This window comes from Equus asinus, chromosome 17, assembly GCF_041296235.1.
Source record: "Equus asinus isolate D_3611 breed Donkey chromosome 17, EquAss-T2T_v2, whole genome shotgun sequence".
Classification (NCBI taxonomy): domain Eukaryota; kingdom Metazoa; phylum Chordata; class Mammalia; order Perissodactyla; family Equidae; genus Equus; species Equus asinus.
In genome coordinates, this window is record NC_091806.1 from 17,646,912 (window position 1) to 17,667,821 (window position 20,910).

The window sequence follows — 20,910 nt, forward strand, 5'->3', positions numbered from 1 at the left end:
AAGATGCCTAAGAGTCTCGTGCTACTATACATCGGAAGGCAGACGGACTTCCCACTGGGAGGAGGTGGAAATAGGTGAAACTCTCTGACGCCAACCCTTGGACAGCCTAGTTCCTGGAGGAGGCTCTCTTCCAGCGGACTCCCCCATAGCATTGCCACGCACCAAGGGTGGGAGTGTACACTCACTAACGGAGCGATGGTGGAAACAGGTGACAACAGCCCTACTCAAGCGCCCCACGATTACACCTAAGTCCAGGGGGAATCCCCAGGGTCCCCCACCCACTGGCAGGGAAGGCCTCCGCTAGCCATTAGCAGGGAGGCCCGGCCCAGAATCCAGAACAAAGGGAAGCTCCTGGCAGGCGGATTCCCTGGCACCGCACAAGACCACAAGCTGCTGCTGGGCCCAAGGTCTCTGGCACATGGGTCAGTGCAGGGGGTGCCTGGACTTCCCATGGATGTGCTTGGGGACATGGTTGGAGCTCCAGTGCCTGGCTCTGCGGCCTGGCAGGAGGCTCCAGGGTCCCGCACCTCCCTGGCAGGGAAAGCCTCTGCTCACCATTAGCAGGGAGGCTCTGCCCAGAATCCAGAACAAAGGGAAGCTCCCAGCAGGCGGATTCCCTGGCACTGCACCAGACTGCCAGCTGCTGCTGGGCCCACAGTCTCCGGCACATGGGTCGGTGCAGGGGGTGCCTGGACTTGCCATGGACATGCTTGGGGACTGGGTGGAGCTCCAACACCTGGCTCTGCAGCCCGGGGGGATGCTCCAGGGTCACACACACCCACAGCAGGGGGGCCTCTGCTCACCATTGGTAGAGAGGCCCCGCCCAGCATACGGAACACCAGGAAGCTCCCTAGAGCAGAATTCCCCACAAGGCAGCAGCTTACAAGCCACCACCAGGCCCACGGACTCTGGCCATGTCCCAGACGAGGCAGGGGGCTCCCAGAGATCCTGTGAGAGTGGAGTGGGGCAGAGTGGAGCTACAGTGAAATGGGTATGTAGCCCAGGGGGGAACTCCAGGTTCCTACAGCAGTCTCAGTGAAAGCCTCTCCACAGCACTAGTGGAGAGGTCCTGACTGGCAATCACAAAGCGGGAAGGCCCTGGGGCAAAAGTAGCACAGCTAGGTGAGCTAATGACAGACTGCAGAAGATACCCATAGCTCTGCTGGGAACTATAGTGGACAAGTGTGATCTTGTGGGCTGTGTTAAGGACAAGGCAGTGATTATAGATGATCCTGCTCCTGGCTGCTGGGAAAGCCCACAACAGCACTGCAGACCACAAGGAGGGAGTGTGTCTAAGTGGGCTGCCACAGTAGGCACCAGCAGCCTGAGGCCCCCTTGTGATTGCCCCCACAACTGACGAGGGACCCCACAGGACCACTGTGACTAAGAGGAGGGGTCGAGGTCCAGTCAGTAACAGCTGACAGGGTTCCTGGTTGGTGCAGTGTAAACAACTGCCCCCCCCCACACCAGTCACAACAAGTAGAAGCATCAACTAAACTCTATCTCTATGCAGAGGCACAAATCCACGCCATCAAGTAGCATGAAAAAATATTTTAAATCTCCAGAACAGAAGGAAAATGATAAGCACCCAGAAAACAGTCCCAAAGACAATGAAATCTAGAACCTAAATGACGATGATTTAAAAACTCCCATTATTAAAAAACTCAACAAGTTAAAAGAGAATTCAGACAGACAACTCAATGAGTTCAGGAGCTATGTCACAAAAGAGCTTGACACTATAAAGAAGAACCAATTAGAAATACTGGAGATGAAGAACACAATGGAGGAGATTAAGAAAAATCTGGACTCTCTGAACAGTAGGGTTGATAATATTGAGGACAGAATTAGCAATTTGGAGGATAGGAACATAGAAATGCTGCAGACAGAGGAGGAGAGAGAACTAAGACTAAAAAGAAATGAAGAAACTCTCCGAGAATTATCAGACTCAATTAGGAGATGCAACACAAGGATTATAGGTATACCAGAAGGAGAAGAGAAGGAGAAGGGGGCAGAAGGCCTATTCAAAGAAATAATAGCTGAGAACTTTCCAAACTTGGGAAGAGAGATGGAACTCCATGTGACAGAAGCCAATAGATCTCCAAACTTTATTAATGCAAGAAGACCAACCCCAAGGCATATAGTAGTGAAACTAGCAAAAGTCAATGACAAAGAGAAAATACTAAGGGCAGCCAGGTGGAAGAAAATAACTTACAAAGGAAACCCCATAAGGCTATCAGCAGACTTCTCAGGAGAGACCTTACAGGCTAGAAGAGATTGGAATGAAATGTTCAAAAGCCTAAAGAACAAAAACCTGCAGCCAAGAATACTCTACACAGCGAAAATATCGTTCAAATAGGATGGAGAAATAAAAACTTTCCTAGATAAATAAAAGTTAAGGGAGTTCATCACCACAAAACGTCCTCTTCAAGAAATGCTCAGGAAGAACCTCATTCCTGAAAAATCAAAAAAAGGAAAGGGGTTACAAAATCCAGAACAAAGGAGATAAACAGAAGGACAATAATACAAAGTAACAGCTCTCCATCAGGACAAAATGCAAAAGAAGCAGAAAACAAGTGATAAAATGGCAACAGTAGACCCCCACATTTCAATAATCACTCTAAACATGAATGTATTGAACTCTCCAATCAAAGGCACAGAGTGGCAGGATGGATCAAAGAACAAGATCCAACAATGTGCTGCCTCCAGGACCACATCTCAGCCCCAAAGACAAACACAGACTCAGAGTGAAAGGATGGAAGACAATACTCCAAGCCAATAATGAACAAAAGAAAGCAGGTGTTGCCATACTTATATCAGACAAAGTAGACTTCAAAGCAAAGCTGATAAAGAAAGACAAAGAGGGGCAGTATATAATGATAAAAGGGACGCTCTACCAAGATGACATAACACTTATAAATATATATGCACCTAACACAGGAGCACCAAAATTCATAAAGAAACTATTAACAAAACTAAAAGGAAACATCAACAGAAATACAATAATAGTTGGGGACCTCAGCACCCCAGTAACACCAATGGACAGATGATCCAGACAGAAAATCAAAAAGAAATTATAGAATTAAATGAAAAATTAGATCAGATGGACCAAATACATATATATAGGACACTTCATCCAAAACAGCAGGTTACACATTCTGCTCAAGTGCACATGGAACATTCTCAAGGATACACCATATCTTGGGAAACAAAGCAAGCATCAATAAGTTCAAGAGGGTTGAAATAATATCAAGCATCTTTTCAGATCATAATGCTATGAAACTAGAAATCAACTACAAGAATAAAGCTGGGAAAGGGCCAAAAATGTGGAGACTAAACAACATGCTACTGAACAAACAATGGATTATTGAAGAAATTAAAGAAGAAATCAAATATTATCGGGAGACAAATGAAAATGAAAAAGCGCCATACCAAATGGTTTGGGATGCAGCAAAGGCAGTCCTAAGAGGGAAATTCATTGCAATACAGGCTCACCTCAATAAACTAGAAAAATCTTTTATAAACAACCTCAAATGACACCTAACGGAATTAGAAAAAGAAGAACAAACAAAGCCCAGTAGAAGGAGGGAAATAATAAAAATTAGAGCAGACATAAATTATATTGAAACAAAAAAGACAGTAGAAAGGATCAATGAAACCAAGAGTTGGTTATTTGAAAAAATTAACAAAATAGACAAACCCTAAGCCAGACTCACTAAAAAAAAAAAAGGGAAGTCTCAAATAAATAAAATTAGGAACGAGAGAGGAGAAATCACAACAGATATCAAAGAAATACAAGAGATCATAAGAGAATACTATGAAAAGCTATATGCCAACAAATTGAACAACCTAGAAGAAATGGACAAATTCCTAGACTCATACAACCTCCGCAAACTGAATCAGGAAGAAATAGAGAATCTGAATAGACCAATCACAAGTAAAGAAATAGAGACAGTAATCAAAAACCTCCCCCAAAAATAAGAGTCCAGGACCAGACGGCTTCTCTGGAGAATTCTACCAAACATTCAAAGAAGATTTAATACCTATCCTTCTCAAACTATTCAAGAAAATAGAGGAAGATGGAGCACTCCCTAATACATTCTATGAAGTCAAAATCACCCTGATCCCCAAACCTGACAAGGACAACACAAAGAAGGAAAACTACAGGCCAATATCACTGATGAACAAAGACGCAAATATCCTCAACAAAATTTTGGCAAACCGAATACAGCAATATATCAAAAAGATTATACACCATGATCAAGTGGGATTTATACCAGGGACACAGGGATGGTTCAATGTCCTCAAGTCAATCAACGTGATACACTACGTTAACAAAATGAGAAAGAGAAACCACATGATCATCTCAATAGATGCAGAGAAAGCATTTGACTAGATCCAACATCCATTTATGATAAAAACCCTCAATAAAATGGGTATAGAAGGAAACTACCTCAACATAATAAAGGCCATATATGACAAACCCACAGCCAACATCATACTTAAGGGGCAAAAACTGAAAGCCATCCCTCTGAGAGCAGGAACAAGACAAGGGTGTCCACTTTCACCACTCTTTTTCAACATAGTACTGGCGGTGTTGGCCACAGCAATTTGGCAGAAAAAAGAAATAAAAGGAATCCAAATAGGCAATGAAGAAGTAAAACTCTTGCTGTTTGCAGACGATGTGATCGTATACATAGAAAACCCCAAAGAATCCATAGGAAAACTATTAGAAACAATCAACAACTACAGCATAAAATCAGCATACATAAATCAGTAGCATTTCTATATGCTAACAATGAACTAACAGAAAAAGAACTCAAGAACTCAATCCCATTCACAATCGCAACAAAAAGAATAAAATACCTTGGCATAAATTTAACCAAGGAAGTGAAAGATCTATACAACGAAAACTACAAGACTTTCTTGAAAGAAATTGATGATGACATCAAGAGATGGAAAGACATTCCATCCACATGGATTGGAAGAATAAATAGTTAAAATGTCCATATTACCTAAAGCAATCTACAGAATCAATGCTATCCCAATCAGAATCCCAATGACATTCTTTACAGAAAATGAACAAAGAATCCTAAAATTCATATGGGGCAACAAAAGACCCCGATTTGCTAAAGCAATCCTGAGTAAGAAGAACAAAGCCGGAGGCATCACAATCCCTGACTTTAAAGCATACCACAAAGCTACAGTAATCAAAACAGCATGGTACTGGTACAAAAACAGGTGCACAGAACAATGGAACAGAAGTGAAAGCCCAGAAATGAAACCACACATCTATGGACAGCTAATCTTCGACAAAGGTGCTGAGGGCCTACAACGGAGAAAAGAAAGTCTCTTCAACAAACGGTGCTCGGAAAACTGGACGGCCGCATGTAAAAGAAAGAAAATTGACCATTGTTTTTCACCATTCACCAAAATAAACTCAAAATGGATCAAAAACCTAAAGATTAGGCCTGAAACAATAAGTCTGCTAGAAGAGAATATAGGCAGTACACTCTTTGACATCCGTTTCAAAAGAATCTTTTCGGACACCATAACTCCTCAGACGTGGGAAATAATAGAAAGAATAAACAATGGGACTTCATCAGACTAAAGAGCTTCTTCAAGGCAAGGGAAAACAGGATTGAAACAAAAAAACAGCCCACTAATTGGGAAAAAATATTTACAAGTTACTTATCCGACAAAGGGTTAATCTCCATAATATACAAAGAGCTCACACAGCTCAACAACAAAAAAATCAAACAACCCCATCAAAAAATGGGCAGGAGACTTGAACAGACATTTCTCCAAAGAAGATATTCGGATGGCCAATAGACACATGAAAAGATCCTCATCATCACTAATCATCAGGGAAATGCAAATCAAAACTACACTAAGATATCACCTTACACCTGTTAGAATGGCAAAAATATCCAAAACCAAGAGTGACAAATGGAGAGGTTGTGGAGAAAAAGCAACCCTCATACATTGTTGGTGGGAATGCAAACTGGTGCAGCCACTATGGAAAACACTATGGAGATTTCTCAAAAACTTAAAAACAGAAATACCTTATGACTCAGCCATCCAACTACCGGGTATCTATCCAAAGAACGTGATATCAGCAATTCCAAAAGTCCCATGCACCCCTATGTTCAGCGCAGCATTATTTACAATAGCCAAGACATGGAAGCAACCTAAGTGCCCAGCAACTGACGATTGGATAAAGACAATATGCTATGTATATGCAACGGAATACTACTCAGCCATAAAAAGTACAAAATCGTCCCTTTCACAACAACATGGATGAACCTTGAGGGTATTACGTTAAGTGAAATAAGCCAGACAGAGAAAGATGAACTCTGTATGACTCCACTCATAGGTGGAAGTTAACATATAGACAAGGAGAACTGATCGGTGGTTACCAGGGCAAAGGGGAGGTGGGGAGAGGGCACAAAGGGTGAAGTGGTGTACCTACAACGTGACTAAAAATAATGTACAACTGAAATTTCACAAGGTTGTGAACTATCCTAATCTTAATAAAAAAAAACAAACGTCCATTTCCCTGGCCAGGATGAATCCAGATGACATTATGTTAATGGAAGAAGACAGTGACAGAGGGATAAAGAATGCATGGTTCCACTCCTGAGGGCTATCTAAAACAATCAAACTCACAGAGGCAGAGACTACGACGGTGCTTGTCTGGGAGTGGCGGAGGAGAAAACGGTGAGCCGCGTTTCCACGGCTCATACAGTACACAAAGTGTATTGAGGGAATCCTTTCATGACACGAACAACAGAACATTTTATAAAGTAGAAAGCTGCCTAACACTGTTGCCCTGCCCTGGCCCTGGTCCTGCCCTCCACTCTCCTCATATTTGTATACTCAACATATTTATACTTGAATCCAAATTTACGAGTTATTCTAAAGACAGGATCACCCTAACTGGGCAGTTACTTTGGACTGAACATGAATAATTCTCCCTGCCCTTTCCAATGTTTGAGGGGATGATTTCAACGGCTGCCTAGTGTTCCTTATCATGTCTCGTACATAACTAGCTGTTTCCATTGTCCCTGGCATCATCTTCCTCTATCAAACATCTCTGGATGGTGTCTGGAAGTGGAGTTCAATTGATCGCAGCTCTAGACAGCTTCCAAATCTAGAATGCTTCACGGAGCTTCCGGAGCACTTTCACTTTCTCCTTTGCACTTCGGGTGGCAGGCGTTGACACCAAAACTCATCTCCCCCTCTACATTGGGAGCTCCTTCCAGGGCAAGATGCCTCTCCGTCACTTCTGCCACCAACTCTTTGCACAGTGCCTGACATATGGGAAAACCTCAACAAAGATTCAAAACACACAACAAATCTAGACAAGAGACTCATTGTTGCAGAGAACTTCAACTGTCCATCAAAATCCATCCTCCACTTCTTGGGGCACGGGGCTGCATGCCGTGGTCCAGCCTCCGTGGTGGCCGATGACTACTTCTTTGCCGAGGGAAGAGAAAAGGAACTGACTGGTGCCGCTCTGGACCCGGCTGATAACATCCTCCTGCGTGAATTTCCTTCTGTTCTTTCCAATCATGCTGATGGATGCAGATGAGGATCATGTCCTAGGGAGGGAGAAGGCACACGATGGAAGAACGATGTGTTCCTGAAGGCCATGTGAAAGATTGTGGTCCCTCCATTCTGAACACCCACCATGCACTGGTATCTGGGAAAATAGATAGTGCTATGCTCCTGTAATTTGGGCTGAGTTTCGATAACTCATCACATGCCAGCAAAAGTCTCAGTCACAGGACTAACTTTAGTCGTGATCCACCTAGCACAATCCAAATGATGGAAGTCTATTTGGCTCTAAGGACAGAGCCAGTCAGTGGTGGGATGGATCTTCATTCCACACCTGTGCCACGAGCATGCAAGAGTGCTGCTGCTGAAAAGACCCGACAAGCTCGTGCCCCCAGATAAAGATCTGGAAGGGAAGCTGGCCAAAACCACGAAATGAAAACCACAGGAATGAAAGGAGCAGACGCCACCAGGAAAACAAGCCCATGCTGCTATGGAGCGCCAGGTCCAGAAGGAGAGGGGCCTGGAAGGGCTGCCACGAGGTGACATTCATATTTGCAGCAGCATGACAAGGAGCCAGCCCTGCCTCAATCCAGGGCTCCGTAGCCTGTAGGAACGCCCAGCAGTGCAGACTCTTGGAGGCACAAGTGAGGTTGGTCAGAGAGGAGGTTAGAGAGCAGGGCAGCGTGGCTAGAAGGAGCTTGGCTGGAGAGTCAGGGAGGGAGGAGAGCGGAGGGCAAGGCCAGGGCCAGGGGCAGGGCAACAGCGTTAGGCAGCTATCGTTATTGCTGTGTGACAACCTTTCCCCATCTTTATGGGCTCAACCAACGAACGTTGATTATGTCACAGTGGCACTGGACCAGGACTCCAGCAGCACTCAGCTGGGAGCCTCTGCCAGATGCTCTCAGGGAGTCAGGCTGTGCTCTGAACTGAGGCAGGATCTGCTTCCCTCCCCCTCTGAGCGCACTCTGGGTCCTAGAGGGACCCCTTGCAACTGGAGGCCTGCGTGCCCCTCTGTCGGTGGGTCTCCTTCAGGGCCAGGCCTCAGCAGCCTCTCTAGAGCACAACCCAGAACACACAGGCCTGTTCCCCAGAGTGAGGGATCAGAGAGAGATAGAGAAACAGCTGAGAGTGAGCAGGAGGAGAGCCCTGGACTGTTTGGGACCCAGTCTCAGAAATGGCTTCGCATCACTCTGCCCTGTTCCACGGAGTAGAAGGGAATCACGAACTTCAGGCCACACTCAAGGGGAGTGGATTCCAGCAGCATGTGTAGACCGAGCAGAGGGGATCACAGGAGGCCATTGAGGGAGAAGGAGAAGACCTCACAGGCTCAATGCCCTGGGCAGAATCACAGTCTAGTTCAAGGTGGAGCCAGGTGTAAACCCAGCTCGGCATCCTCAAGGATGGGGCCCTGGCTGCTCCCAGGCTTCTTCAGGGCGCTGTGAAAATGCGGTGCTGCTCTAACTGCAGTCAGACATGGAGAGGGCAGGGGGCTGAGACTGAGAAGTTGGCAGCCTGGTCGTGCATTTGGCAAGTTTCTGCCTGAGGATGAGCCCAGGGCAGGCGAACACTTGAGTGTTCCCCATCCATGTCACGCCTAGGGTGGAGGGAGCAGGGGCCACCTTTGCTGAGCTCATGCTTATGCACTTCTGAACTCAATCCCACACTGGAGAATTGGGAAACTGAGGCCCATAAACAGGTAAACACTGGCCCACGGCACATGACAGACAAGAGTCCAAGCAGAAGGAAGTATTCTGATATTCTAGGGCAAGACTGGAACCCTTCCAATAGGCTTTGGGGTGGACAACAGAAACCGTCAGTTCTTGGGAAGCTCTTGCCCATCCCTTCCTCTGTGGAAGCTGTTTCCTCCTGGGCATCCAGGACTTGAGCCGTGACACACACGTACACACAGAGACTTTAGATGGAAGGACGGACTATGGGGTGGGCTCAGAAGAGAGGCAGACACAGGGGAGGAGAGGAGAGGAAGAAAAAAGCGGTTAGAGGTATTCCCTACATGGGACACCGCTCCTCCAATTTCACAGGTATTTTCCCACTCGGGCCTGAGGGCATCTCCAAGGAGTATGGGCTAGGATAATCCCCCCCATGCAGACTGGAGGCAGAATGGCCCCACGAGGCACGATGGCTTCTCCAGGATGAGGAACAGGGAAGAAGGAGCACTTGTGTCTGCGTCTGTCTCAAAGCTGGGACCCTGGCTGCACCCAGACCTTTTCGGAGGCCTGTGGAGACAGGTGGTTTGGGGATCCTGGGGACACATATGATACTGCATGGAAAAGTGGGCGAGCAGTGCCCTGCCCAGAGGACTGCTTGAATGGGTGGTATGAGGGGAAGTGGCTCAGATCACCGTGGTCTCCAGGCAATGATGTAACCTCTTTCACAACAATGCCCACAGTGCAGGGGCCTCCTGTAAACAGGCACCCAGATCCTCACACTCAGCTCACTTGGCTGGAGACAGCTGCTACGGAAAGATGTTTTCCTGCTGTATCCTGCCTTACCACGTCTATGGTCCCCAGAAGACCTGGAGCCATAACCTTTTTACTCGTTTTAAAGGGTGGCTCACCTCTCATACGCCACACCTATGGCCGTTTGCCAGGAGGTCATCAAAGGTAGCACGAGGGGGCCTACATCGGGCTATCCAGCTCAGGCCACCTCTGTGAGCCCCCACTGAACGGCCCCCACCCTCTCCCTTCCGTGGGGGGGATCCTCACTTGGTGGGAACTGCTGGGTGTACAGCTGATCACCTGGTGCTGCTGCCATCTTCACATCCCAGGACAAGGCTGGCACCATGGAAAGGGGATTCCCAAGTTACCTCTTAACTGGGCCAAGTTTCCTTCAATTCTTTTTCTGATGGGAGTCACCTTCGTTTATAGCATTACGTAGTTTCAGGGGTTCATCATTATATTGCGATTTCTGTGTAGATGACATCGTGTTCACCACATAACGACTAATGACAATCCATCACCACACACATGTGCCTAATCACCCCTGTCACCCTCCTCCCTCCCCACTTCCTCTCTGGAACCCCCAATCCAAAGCCTATCTCCTGTGATTGTTTGCTGCCGTCATCCCTGATTTATGAGAGTAGTCACAAGGCTATTGGACTTTCTCCCCCTGAATTATTTCACTTAGCATAATACCCTCCATGCCCATCCATGCTGTCACAGAAGGCCAGATCTCCTCCTTTCGGATGACTGAGTAGTATTGCACGGTGTATATATGCCACATTTTCCTCATGGGTAACTAGGTTGCTTCCAAGTCTTGGCTATTGTCAAATATGCTGCAAGTTACACAGGCATGCTGACATCTTTACGCATTCGTGTTTTCACATTCTTGAACACATACCTTGTGGTGGAATAGCTGGGTCATACTGTAGTTCCATTCTTAATTTTCAGAGGAATCTCCATCCTGTTTTTCGTACTGGCTGCATGGGTATGCACTCCAACCAGCAGCGTAGGCAGGGTCCCTGGTCTCCACATCCTCTGCAACACATGTTTTGTCCTGTCTTGTTCATTAGAGCCATTCTGATGACTGTGACATGAGATCTTGTGGTAGTTTTGATTTCAACTTCCCTAAGAAGTGGTGAGATTGAACATCTTTTCATGCGCCTGTTGGCCATCTGTCTATGTGGGTCTGGAGTGGAGAGAGTCACCGAGGTGTGAGTGCCCCCGAAGTCAGTCAGCCAGTGCTCTGAGGCTTCCTGCCTGGCTGCCGGGCACTGTCTTTACAGGTTGTTCCTCAGGAGGTCGGAAAGGACAAGACACATCAGTCCTTCCTCTCCCTGACTATACAGGAAGGGATGATGCGGCACCCGGCCGACACAAGCCAGCGCTGGTCCTGGGTGAGTGCAGGTGCTCAGCACACCCAGAACCCAGGGCCCCAGGACACCAAAGACAACCCTAGGTCCTACAAGGCCCTGGTACCACTCCTGCTCCAGAAGGAATCTGTCTCCCCATCTCTGACCCCAACCTGCCCGCACTGCCCAGCTCCTGTCTTGGCCACGTTCAAAGTCACTGTCACCATAACTCTACGAATCCCAGAAAAGAGACTTTTCTCCCATTTCACCTCATGTTTGCTCAAGGGGATCGTTGCATTTTTCTACACATTTTCCTCTTTCACCCCATCCCCAAGTGTCCATGATGACCTCACAATCCTTCCACACTTTCTCCATGTCTCACACAGCCTCATGATGGACAAGGATGCCTTTCCCCAAAAGGATGTGTGGCTCTTGGGACATATGTGTTGCTCTGTCTTTTGCCCTCCTGAGGAACACGTGCCCATGGCCCCTCCAGGTCAGGGGCCGGGGCCTCACTGAGCTGCACGACATTTTGGATGGCAGACCGTGGACGAGACTGATTCAGCCCTTCACTGCTGTGGGACCTCATGTTGTCTTTTCATCAGTGCTGCACTGAACGTCCTGCCTGTCCTCCTGTCCCAATCCATCCCACCACAGGGAAAGCCCCCGTCTTCTCCTCTCTGCAATGGGCTCTTCTGTCAGAAACCCCAGGGCTGATGCTCTTAACACACACAGGTGCTGTCAATTCTCCGCTAACACCTTGATCTGCTACTGGTACTGATACTAACACGTTCGTTCATTCCCCTGTCTGATTCTACCCACAAGACCAGAAGTGTTTCCTACTCTGGACACTCCTGTCCCACCTCTTGCTAGAAGTCACTGGGAGCTTGAGGCATTGCTCTGACGGCCAGCCCCAAACCTCCTGGTACCTAGGATGCTGTCTCTGACACTGAGCCTCTCCTCTGTGCCACCCCAGGCTCTCGACACATCCACAATGGAGAAGAGATCGTTTCCCCGGCTGTGGACGGTTCACAACACTCCACTCGAGCGTCTGGTGGCTCACCTTGTGCCCGCCTTCCTGCTGTGCGACACCACTTTTATCCACAGCTTCCTGTTGACATACACAGATGTGGCCACCACACAAGAGGTGCTAGATGAGTTCTTTAATAGGTGAGTGCCCTGCCCTCCCCAGGACTCTGCGGCTCCAGCTACCTGCATGCTGGGAGTCTTGGGGAGGTCCGCGTACCTCTCTGAGCCTCAGTTTGCTCCTCTGAATAATGGGGAGAACAGAGGAACAACCACCAAGGGCTATTGTAGGGACTCAATGAGCTCCTGCCTGGACGGCCCTTTGGAGAAGCTGAGCCCTATGAAAGGTCAGCTGGATCGGCCCTCCAGGGCTCCGTGCTAGGTAGGAGTTAGACAGTCACAAAAGACTCCTCAGGCAGCTGCCATCCAGTACAGTCAATGTGATGCCCTCCTGTCTCCTCTAGTTACAGATTCATCCTCTTTTGTAGAGTGGAAGACGCGCCCACCCGCCTATGGAAAAAGTGAGTGGGCACTGGATCAAGTGGGAGGGCCTCCCCTCTCCACACTGTGAGGGGAGTGTGGGGCCTGTGATCGGGTTGCTGGCAGCACCCGCCATCCCAACATCTTGTGATTCCTTTGGGCCGGCAGAGTTCTGACGGCTTCTCAAAGAAGAGAAGACAGCAGTCCAGGAGAGCTCTGGAGGGGGCTGTGGGCGCTGTGGGAGCCTAGGGGGGAGTGGAGGATGCTCCTACAGCACCCAGATGCATCCAATCCCCATCCCAGTCCCGCCTCCACTCCCCATCCTGGGACACAGAACAGGAGGTGTCTGAGCATCCTGCTCACTCATATCATAGAACCTCCACGGTGGGGGCTCCGCTGCGTCCCAGCGAGCCCACTCCCTGCTCAGGGGCCAAATGATACCCTCCGTGTCAGCCCCTAGCAGGAGGGGAATGTCACCCACATGGGTCACCTAGTGAATCAGGCAGCACAGAGGCACAGGAGCTAAAGGCTGAGGTGTTTGGAGGGCAGTAGGAAGCATGGGCGGGAGACAAAGGCCATTGTTCCCTCATCGGCCAGATATTCACTGCACCCTACTGTGAACCAATGTGTGCAAGAACAGAGCAGATGGCCCCATGCCCTTCCCTCCTGGATTGGCATCCCAGTGGGATGTGCCAGGAGACACTCGAGGACTGTGTCAGGCTTCCCTGAGGAAAAGGATGGGCGATCACACCAGGGACCGAGTGCTCTCACTTTCCAAGGTGTTATCCCAGCCTCTCCTTGGAGACGTGACCTGTTCTGCCAAACTGGCCAGGTCGCACGCGCACGGAAAGTGGGACTGGCCCCTGGCTGGGCAGGAGCAGGAGACACTGGAGCCCAGGCCCCCACGGAGGTACCCTGGGAGGGCAGTGTGGAAGGAGAGGCCGGTTCTCTGACTCCGCTGCCCACCTGTCTCTCCTCAGGGCCTTGGCCTTCATTCTCAGCATGTGGATGGAATCCTATCCCCAGTACTTTTTCCAGCCCCCAGACTTTCCGAGCTTGAGAAGGGTATTGGCCTTCCTTGCGTTCAGCATGCCAGGCTCGCAGGTGGAGCATCAAGCTCGCCTTCTGCTTTCACAGTTGCTGCACCCTGAGCCCAGCGAGGCAGAGAGTCAGGGTGAGCAGGACACGGGCTGTGTGACACGGGCGTGTGTGGAGGCAATGTGGCCGGGCCGTTCAGCACAGAGCCTTCAGAGGCTGGGGTTAGGCTGGGAGCAATGAGCTGGCTCCCATCACAATTCCCACCGACTCCAGATACGGGAGACCTTCTGGAGGGTGGTTCGTGTACTGAGTCTCCCTGATTGGTGAGCCGTTTCCCTTCCGTGGGAGGAACATGGAAAGACAGTCACGTTTGGTTTCCCTGTGTGTGTTTGTCCGTGTGTGTGTGTGTCTGTGTCTGTGTGTGTATGTGTGTGTGTGGCATGGTTATTTTGGGGTATCTTTTTTTTCACCATTCACCCATGTTAATTCTTGATTGCAGTGACAGTACTTTATAACCTTACATAAATATCAAGTGTACAGCCTTATATATTTCGATTTCTGCGTAGATTACAGCAGGTCCCCCACCCAAAGACTAATTACAATCCGTCACCACACACATGTGCCTTGTCATGTGGATGTGGTTTTCTCTTCTTGGATCTGCAGCACCAGCTCCTGAGAAAGATCCCAACCCAGATGAACATCGCCCCCCTTCTCCAACTCTAGTGCCCACCACACCTCAGAGCCACAGATCGACGTCCAGCACCGCAGCCGCCTCGAGTCTCAGCCTGGATTGCACTTCAAGCAATGGAAAGACCATTCACGTCCTCCCAGCAACGAGCCTCAGCCCCTGCACCGTGGTCCCACCACTGATTTCCGCCCCTTCCCCTTTACCACCAGTTCATTAAAGTTCTGTTTTGTCTTGCACATGCTTAATGCTTGCCTTTAATTTTTCTTGTGATGTTCACTTCAACAGGATGTCATTCCTGGATCCTTTCCAAATGTCCATTTCCCTGGCCAGGAGGACGCTCACAGTGTTGCCCGACCGTCATCCTGACCTCATTCAAGAACACTGTCGTGGAAGGGATGGCCTCTCCCTGTTCTTCTCTCAGTCCTCCTCCCTCCCACCCCGTCCCTGGGGCCCGCTGAGCTTTCTGACTCTATGGACTTACCTCTGCTGGGCTGTTCAGCTGAGCAGACGCATCCAAGACGTGGCCTTTTGTGTCCGGCTACGTAATATCAGAGGAGTATGATTAATCACTTTTTAAATTCAAGAAAACAGTTTTTATTAGGGAGAAAAATCCCTGCTCCATCAAAGCTTATGTATGAAAAATGAAGCCCCCATGTTGACTATTGTCTTTATCTGGGGATAGGCACCACATTTAAAGGGTGACACGAGAGGTGGAAACCAAGAGGGGAATGTGTGAGGCCGGGAGACACCTTTCGCATCGTTTCCCTTCCTGGATGGGCCACGGATCAGGTTATGCAATGAGCAAATTACAAAATATGATTATCGCATATTACACGCTTAGATTGATTACAAATATCTTAAGGAATAAAATACCTTATCTACGTTTTTCAGAATTTGGATTGACAATTGTTTTTCATTTACTAAAATAATGTTTTAATGTGAGTAAGGAAAGAGGGTCCACTCCTCCGACTGGGAAATAAGTGCCCACAACAAGTGCCATCCATCTTTTCACTCTTCGCTCTACAGGGCAATGATCTTTGAGGACCCATGTGCCTGCACGTATATAGGTGTGTGTGTTAAGCAGTGTGAGTGGGTTTGGTGGGCAGGAGCCCAGGGCTTTCCTATCCTTGGACCTGATGTCCCACAGAGGAACAGGGACACTCAGTCCTGTCCCCTTGTGCGTTCTCAGTGACCACACATCACCTTCTACCAAGCAACCCTGGCTTTGAAGGACTGCACCATCTCCAATTGTTCACTCCATAATTGTACTGGAATGTACATCTGTTTTTGTAGAACAGAGACCTAGAAGCAGACGTTCTGCCAACAACTGATACACCCATTTGGTGGGTTGGCTGCCATTTCCGATGTCTAGGCTTGCTTAACAAAATGAGAAACAAAAACCACATGATCATCTCAATAGATGCAGAGAAAGTATTCAACAAGATCCAACATCCATTTATGATAAAAACACTCAATAAAATAGATATAGAAGGAAAGTACCTCAACATAATAAAGGCCATATATGACAAACCAACAGCCAACATCATACTCAATGGACAAAAACTGAAACCCATCCCTCTCAGAACAGAAACAAGACAACGGTGCCCACTTTCACCACTCTTATTCAACATAGTAGTGGAGGTTTTGGCCAGAGCAATTCGGCAGGAAAAAGAAATAAAAGGAATCCAAATAGGCAACAAAAAAGTAAAACTCTCACTGTTTGCAGATGACATGATCTTATATATAGAAAACCCCAAAGAATCCATAGAAAAACTATTAGAAACAATCAACAACTACAGCAAAGTTGCAGGGTATAAAATCAACATACATAAATCAGTATCATTTCTGTATGCTAACAATGAACTAACAGAAAAAGATCTCAAGAACTCAATCCCATTCATGATCGCAACAAACAGAATAAAATACCTTGGGAGAAATTTAACCAAAGAAGTGAAAGATCTATACAATGAAAACTACAAGACCTTTTTGAAAGAAATCGACGACAACATAAAGAGATAGAAAGACATTCCATGCACATGGATTGGAAGAATAAACATAGTTAAAATGTCCGTACTACCTAAAGCAATCTACAGATTCAACGCTATCCCAATCAGAATTCCAATGTCATTCTTTACCGAAATTGAACAAAGAATGCTAAAATTCATATGGGGCAACAAAAGACCCAGAATTGCTAAAGCAATCCTGAGAAAGAAGAACAAAGCGGAGGCATCACAATCCCTGACTTCAAAACATACTACAAAGCTACAGTAATCAAAACAGCATGGTACTGGTACAAAAACAGATGCACAGATCAATGGAACAGAATTGAAAACCAAGAGATAAAACCACACATCTATGGACAGCTAATCTTTGACAAAGGAGCTGAGGGCCTACAATGGAGGAAAGAAAGTCTCTTCAGCAAATGGTGTTGGGCAAACTGGACAGCCACATGTAAAAGAATGAAAATCAACCATTCTTTTTCACCATTTACTAAAATAAACTCAAAATGGAGCAAAGACCTAAAGATTAGGCCTGAAACAATAAGTCTTCTAGAAGAGAATATCGGCAGTACACTCTTTGACATCAGCTTCAAAAGAATCTTTTCGGACACCATAACTCCTCACATGAGGGAAACAATAGAAAGAATAAACAAATGGGACTTCATCAGACTAAAGAGCTTCTTCAAGGCAAGGGAAAACAGGATTGAAACAAAAAAACAGCCCACTAATTGGGAAAAAATATTCACAAGTTATTTATCCGACAAAGGGTTAATCTCCATAATATACAAAGAACTCACACAACTCAATAATAAAAAATCTAACAACTCAATTACAAAATGGGCAGGGGGCATGGACAGATATTTCTCCAAAGAAGATATACGGATGGCCAATAGACACATGAAAAGATGCTCATCATCACTAATCATCAGGGAAATGCAAATCAAAACTCCACTAAGATATCACCTTACACCTGTTAGAATGGCAAAAATATCCAAAACCAAGAGTGACAAATGGTGGAGAGGCTGTGGAGAAAAGGGAACCCTCATACACTGTTCGTGGGAATGCAAACTGGTACAGCCACTATGGAAAACAGTATGGAGATTCCTCAAAAAGTTAAGAATATAAATACCTTATGACCCAGCCATCCCACTACTGGGTATCTACCCTAAGAACCTGAAATCAGCAATTCCAAAAGTTCCATGCACCCCTATGTTCATCACAGCATTATTCACAATAGGCAAGTCATGGAACCATCCTAAGTGCCCAGCAACTGATGATTGGATAAAGAAGATGTGGAAGATATATACAATGGAATACTACTCAGCCAAAAAAAGGACAAAATCGTCCCATTCACAACAAAATGGATAGACCTTGAGGGTATTATGTTGAGTGAAAGAAGCCAGACAGAGAAAGATGAACTCTGTATGACTCCCCTCATAGGTGGTAGCTAACATATAGACAAAGAGAATTGATCGGTGGTTGCCAGGGGAAAGGGGGGTGGGGGGAGGGCAATAGGGGTGAAGTGGTGTACCTACAACATGACTAATAATGATGTACAACTGTAATTTCACAAGGATGTTAACTTTCATAATCTTAATGAAAAAAAAAACAAAAAATGTGGCAACAATGAACAGAAACAACTGATTGAGCTAACAATCAGAGATAGAGAGGGAAATCAGGGAGGACAGCTCACAGAAGAAGTGATTGATTATATTGAAACCCTGAAAAGAAAGTTTAATAGCAGAACATGTGAGTAGCAAAGAACGTGCTGCTCCCCATGCACATGCTACAACTAGTAGCATGGCACAGAGTTCCTGTGACACAGCAACTGTGTAGAGCAGAGGGTTGCAATGGGCCACAAAGCGGTCATTGGGCATCACAGCAAATAGAATTGATTTAGTCACTACAAATGTGCAAAAGAAAAAGGATTGCACCATACATCTTGAAAATGGAATACTTTTGTCTTCTGCAAGTAGCTTCAGAGCATTGTGGGAACAATGATAGAAGAATAGTAGAAATCCACATAGAGGTGGCTGAGAAAAAAGTACACGGGGGTGTGTAGTTAGTGTTAATTTTGATGATCACAATCATTCCAAGATTCCCTATCACACTGAAGCTGTAAATGGCCAGAAATACCAAGAAGAGGAGAATTTGCAGTGCCGGGTAGTCTGAGAAGCCAAAGAGAGTAAGTATGACCCCATCAGTTATATTTATCTCTGCCAGAAACATGTTTCCTGATGGTAAGATCTGAAAGTCAGTCTTGGAAATAATACATTATGGAAAGCAATTGACACATGAAGCATACTTCACTCTCCCCTGTGTATAGCATAAGGTGAAACAAAATAGATCTGTGTTATAATCCTGTTAGGTGTTATGTATCCAAGATAGGAATATCTAATGTTTCAGAAAAGAATTACTAGTTAATTTTACTTCCTCAAAACTTATAAAACTTAATTCTGTTCATGTTCTGAAATATGACTTTAAAGACTTACAAATGGAATAATATGAACTCAGGAAAATTAGGTGGTAACATGTAATCAAATCCTCATGTAAGACATTCTTATCTCACTGATTTTGTGCATTGCACAAAGAAAGGCCTAGAAAAATGAAAAGAAAATGTTTTTTATGTCCTACAATTACTAATGACAGGCAAAGCATCTAAAATAACTTCTATAGTTGGAATGAATTTTTATAAAAAGATGTGCATATATTGTGATATAAAGAAAGAATTGTCTGTATACTTAATCATATCCATATTTTAAATATCAGTTTAGCACTTTAATGGCCATTCCTATTTTGACTACATAAGTCAAATATCAAAGTAAATAATTACTTATGTTTTTCAACGAAGAATTTCTATTGAACTGCCTTTTTCTACAGGTAAGCACACAGAAGCCTGAATAAGTCATGACTTCTTCAGTGACAGATAGATATCAGATGATCAACCTACAGGTAGAACTCAGATTCTTAAATTCACAGCCATGTACCCATCACTCTATTCCAGGCTCTGACGTACATGATAAATTGAGATATTCACATTTTTATTTTGTAAAGACCACATTTTCACAATTTTTTGCTAATTCTTTTGACCATTTTAAAGACAATCTTCATACTATAAAACTGTGAAAACCAGTCCAATGAATGTGTTGAGGGCCACAGAGCTGTTCTGAAGATCAACGTCAAGATGAAATGTAGAGAATGGGAGTTAGAGAAACATCCTTGTTCAGGAATAAGTATGATAAGTACCCTTAAACATTGAGAAAGACTCTTCCCTTTTCCAGACCCTTCTTTCCTCTCTCTGTAAGATTCTAAGAATACTCGTTCTGTCTCCCATTACCTGCCAAGAATGTAGATGAGTGTTAAGATATCTCCACACTCTAAAGACATTTATGATAAAGGAATTCTTAAGACAGAGAGAATGGTGGGGTTTATCAAATTGGTTACGAGGTAAAACCGCCAGTTAAATTTTAATCTCATATAGATAACGAATTTTTGCTATAAGTATGGACAGACTCATACTAAAAATTCATTCATTGTTTATCTGAAGTTCAAGCTAAATTTAGCATTCTGTATGTTTGTTTGCTAGATCTGGCAATCCTATATCCAGAACAACTCAGAATGTTATGGTCAGGAACACATCCCAGTTCTTCTGGAACTTTCCTCTTTTTGATACTGTAAATCAAGCATGCAAGGAATCCCTTCAACTATAATTCTTTATAATGAAGATTTTTCTCAGACTATCATTTCTGGTAAGGTCATCTCTGTTTCTGCAACTCTAGAACCAGACGGTTCCAGATATTCCATCACTAAAGGTGAGAGGCCGCAGATAACACAGAATTCTCAATGGCCCTGTTTGTTCAGATATCCAAGGATTTAAAAATCAATCAGAAGGCAACGTTTTCATGTCAATGATCAATATTATAAAATTATTTCTTAATTCCCTTTTTCAAGGTTTCTCAGCTAAGCACTATTGGCATTTTTCCCTGGACTATTTTTTTGTGATGGGGAGCTACCCTCTGCATTGCACCATGTATAGCAGCATTTCTGGCTTCTATCCACTAGATGACAGTATCACCCTAATCCCCAGTCCCTCCGTTGTGACAATCCAAAATGTTTCCAGACATTCTCAAATGTCCCCTCGGGAACCGAGGAGGATACATAATTGCCTGTAGTTGAGAACTACTGCTTTATTTTCTTGACTCTGGTAAATTTTCACATTTCTTCTGTTTGAATTCAACTTAAAACTAATATGCAAATTAAATATCATGGTTCCTTATCGGCCAAATGATGTTATTTTATGGATTAAACAATTT

At 45.6% G+C, this 20,910-nt stretch overlaps 1 pseudogene; it reads right to left on the minus strand.

The window, feature by feature from the left end:
- Positions 1-20,386, minus strand: part of LOC123277906 (olfactory receptor 5D16-like) — a 29,822-nt pseudogene extending 9,436 nt beyond the window's left edge.
- Between the last annotated feature and the right edge of the window lie 524 nt (positions 20,387-20,910).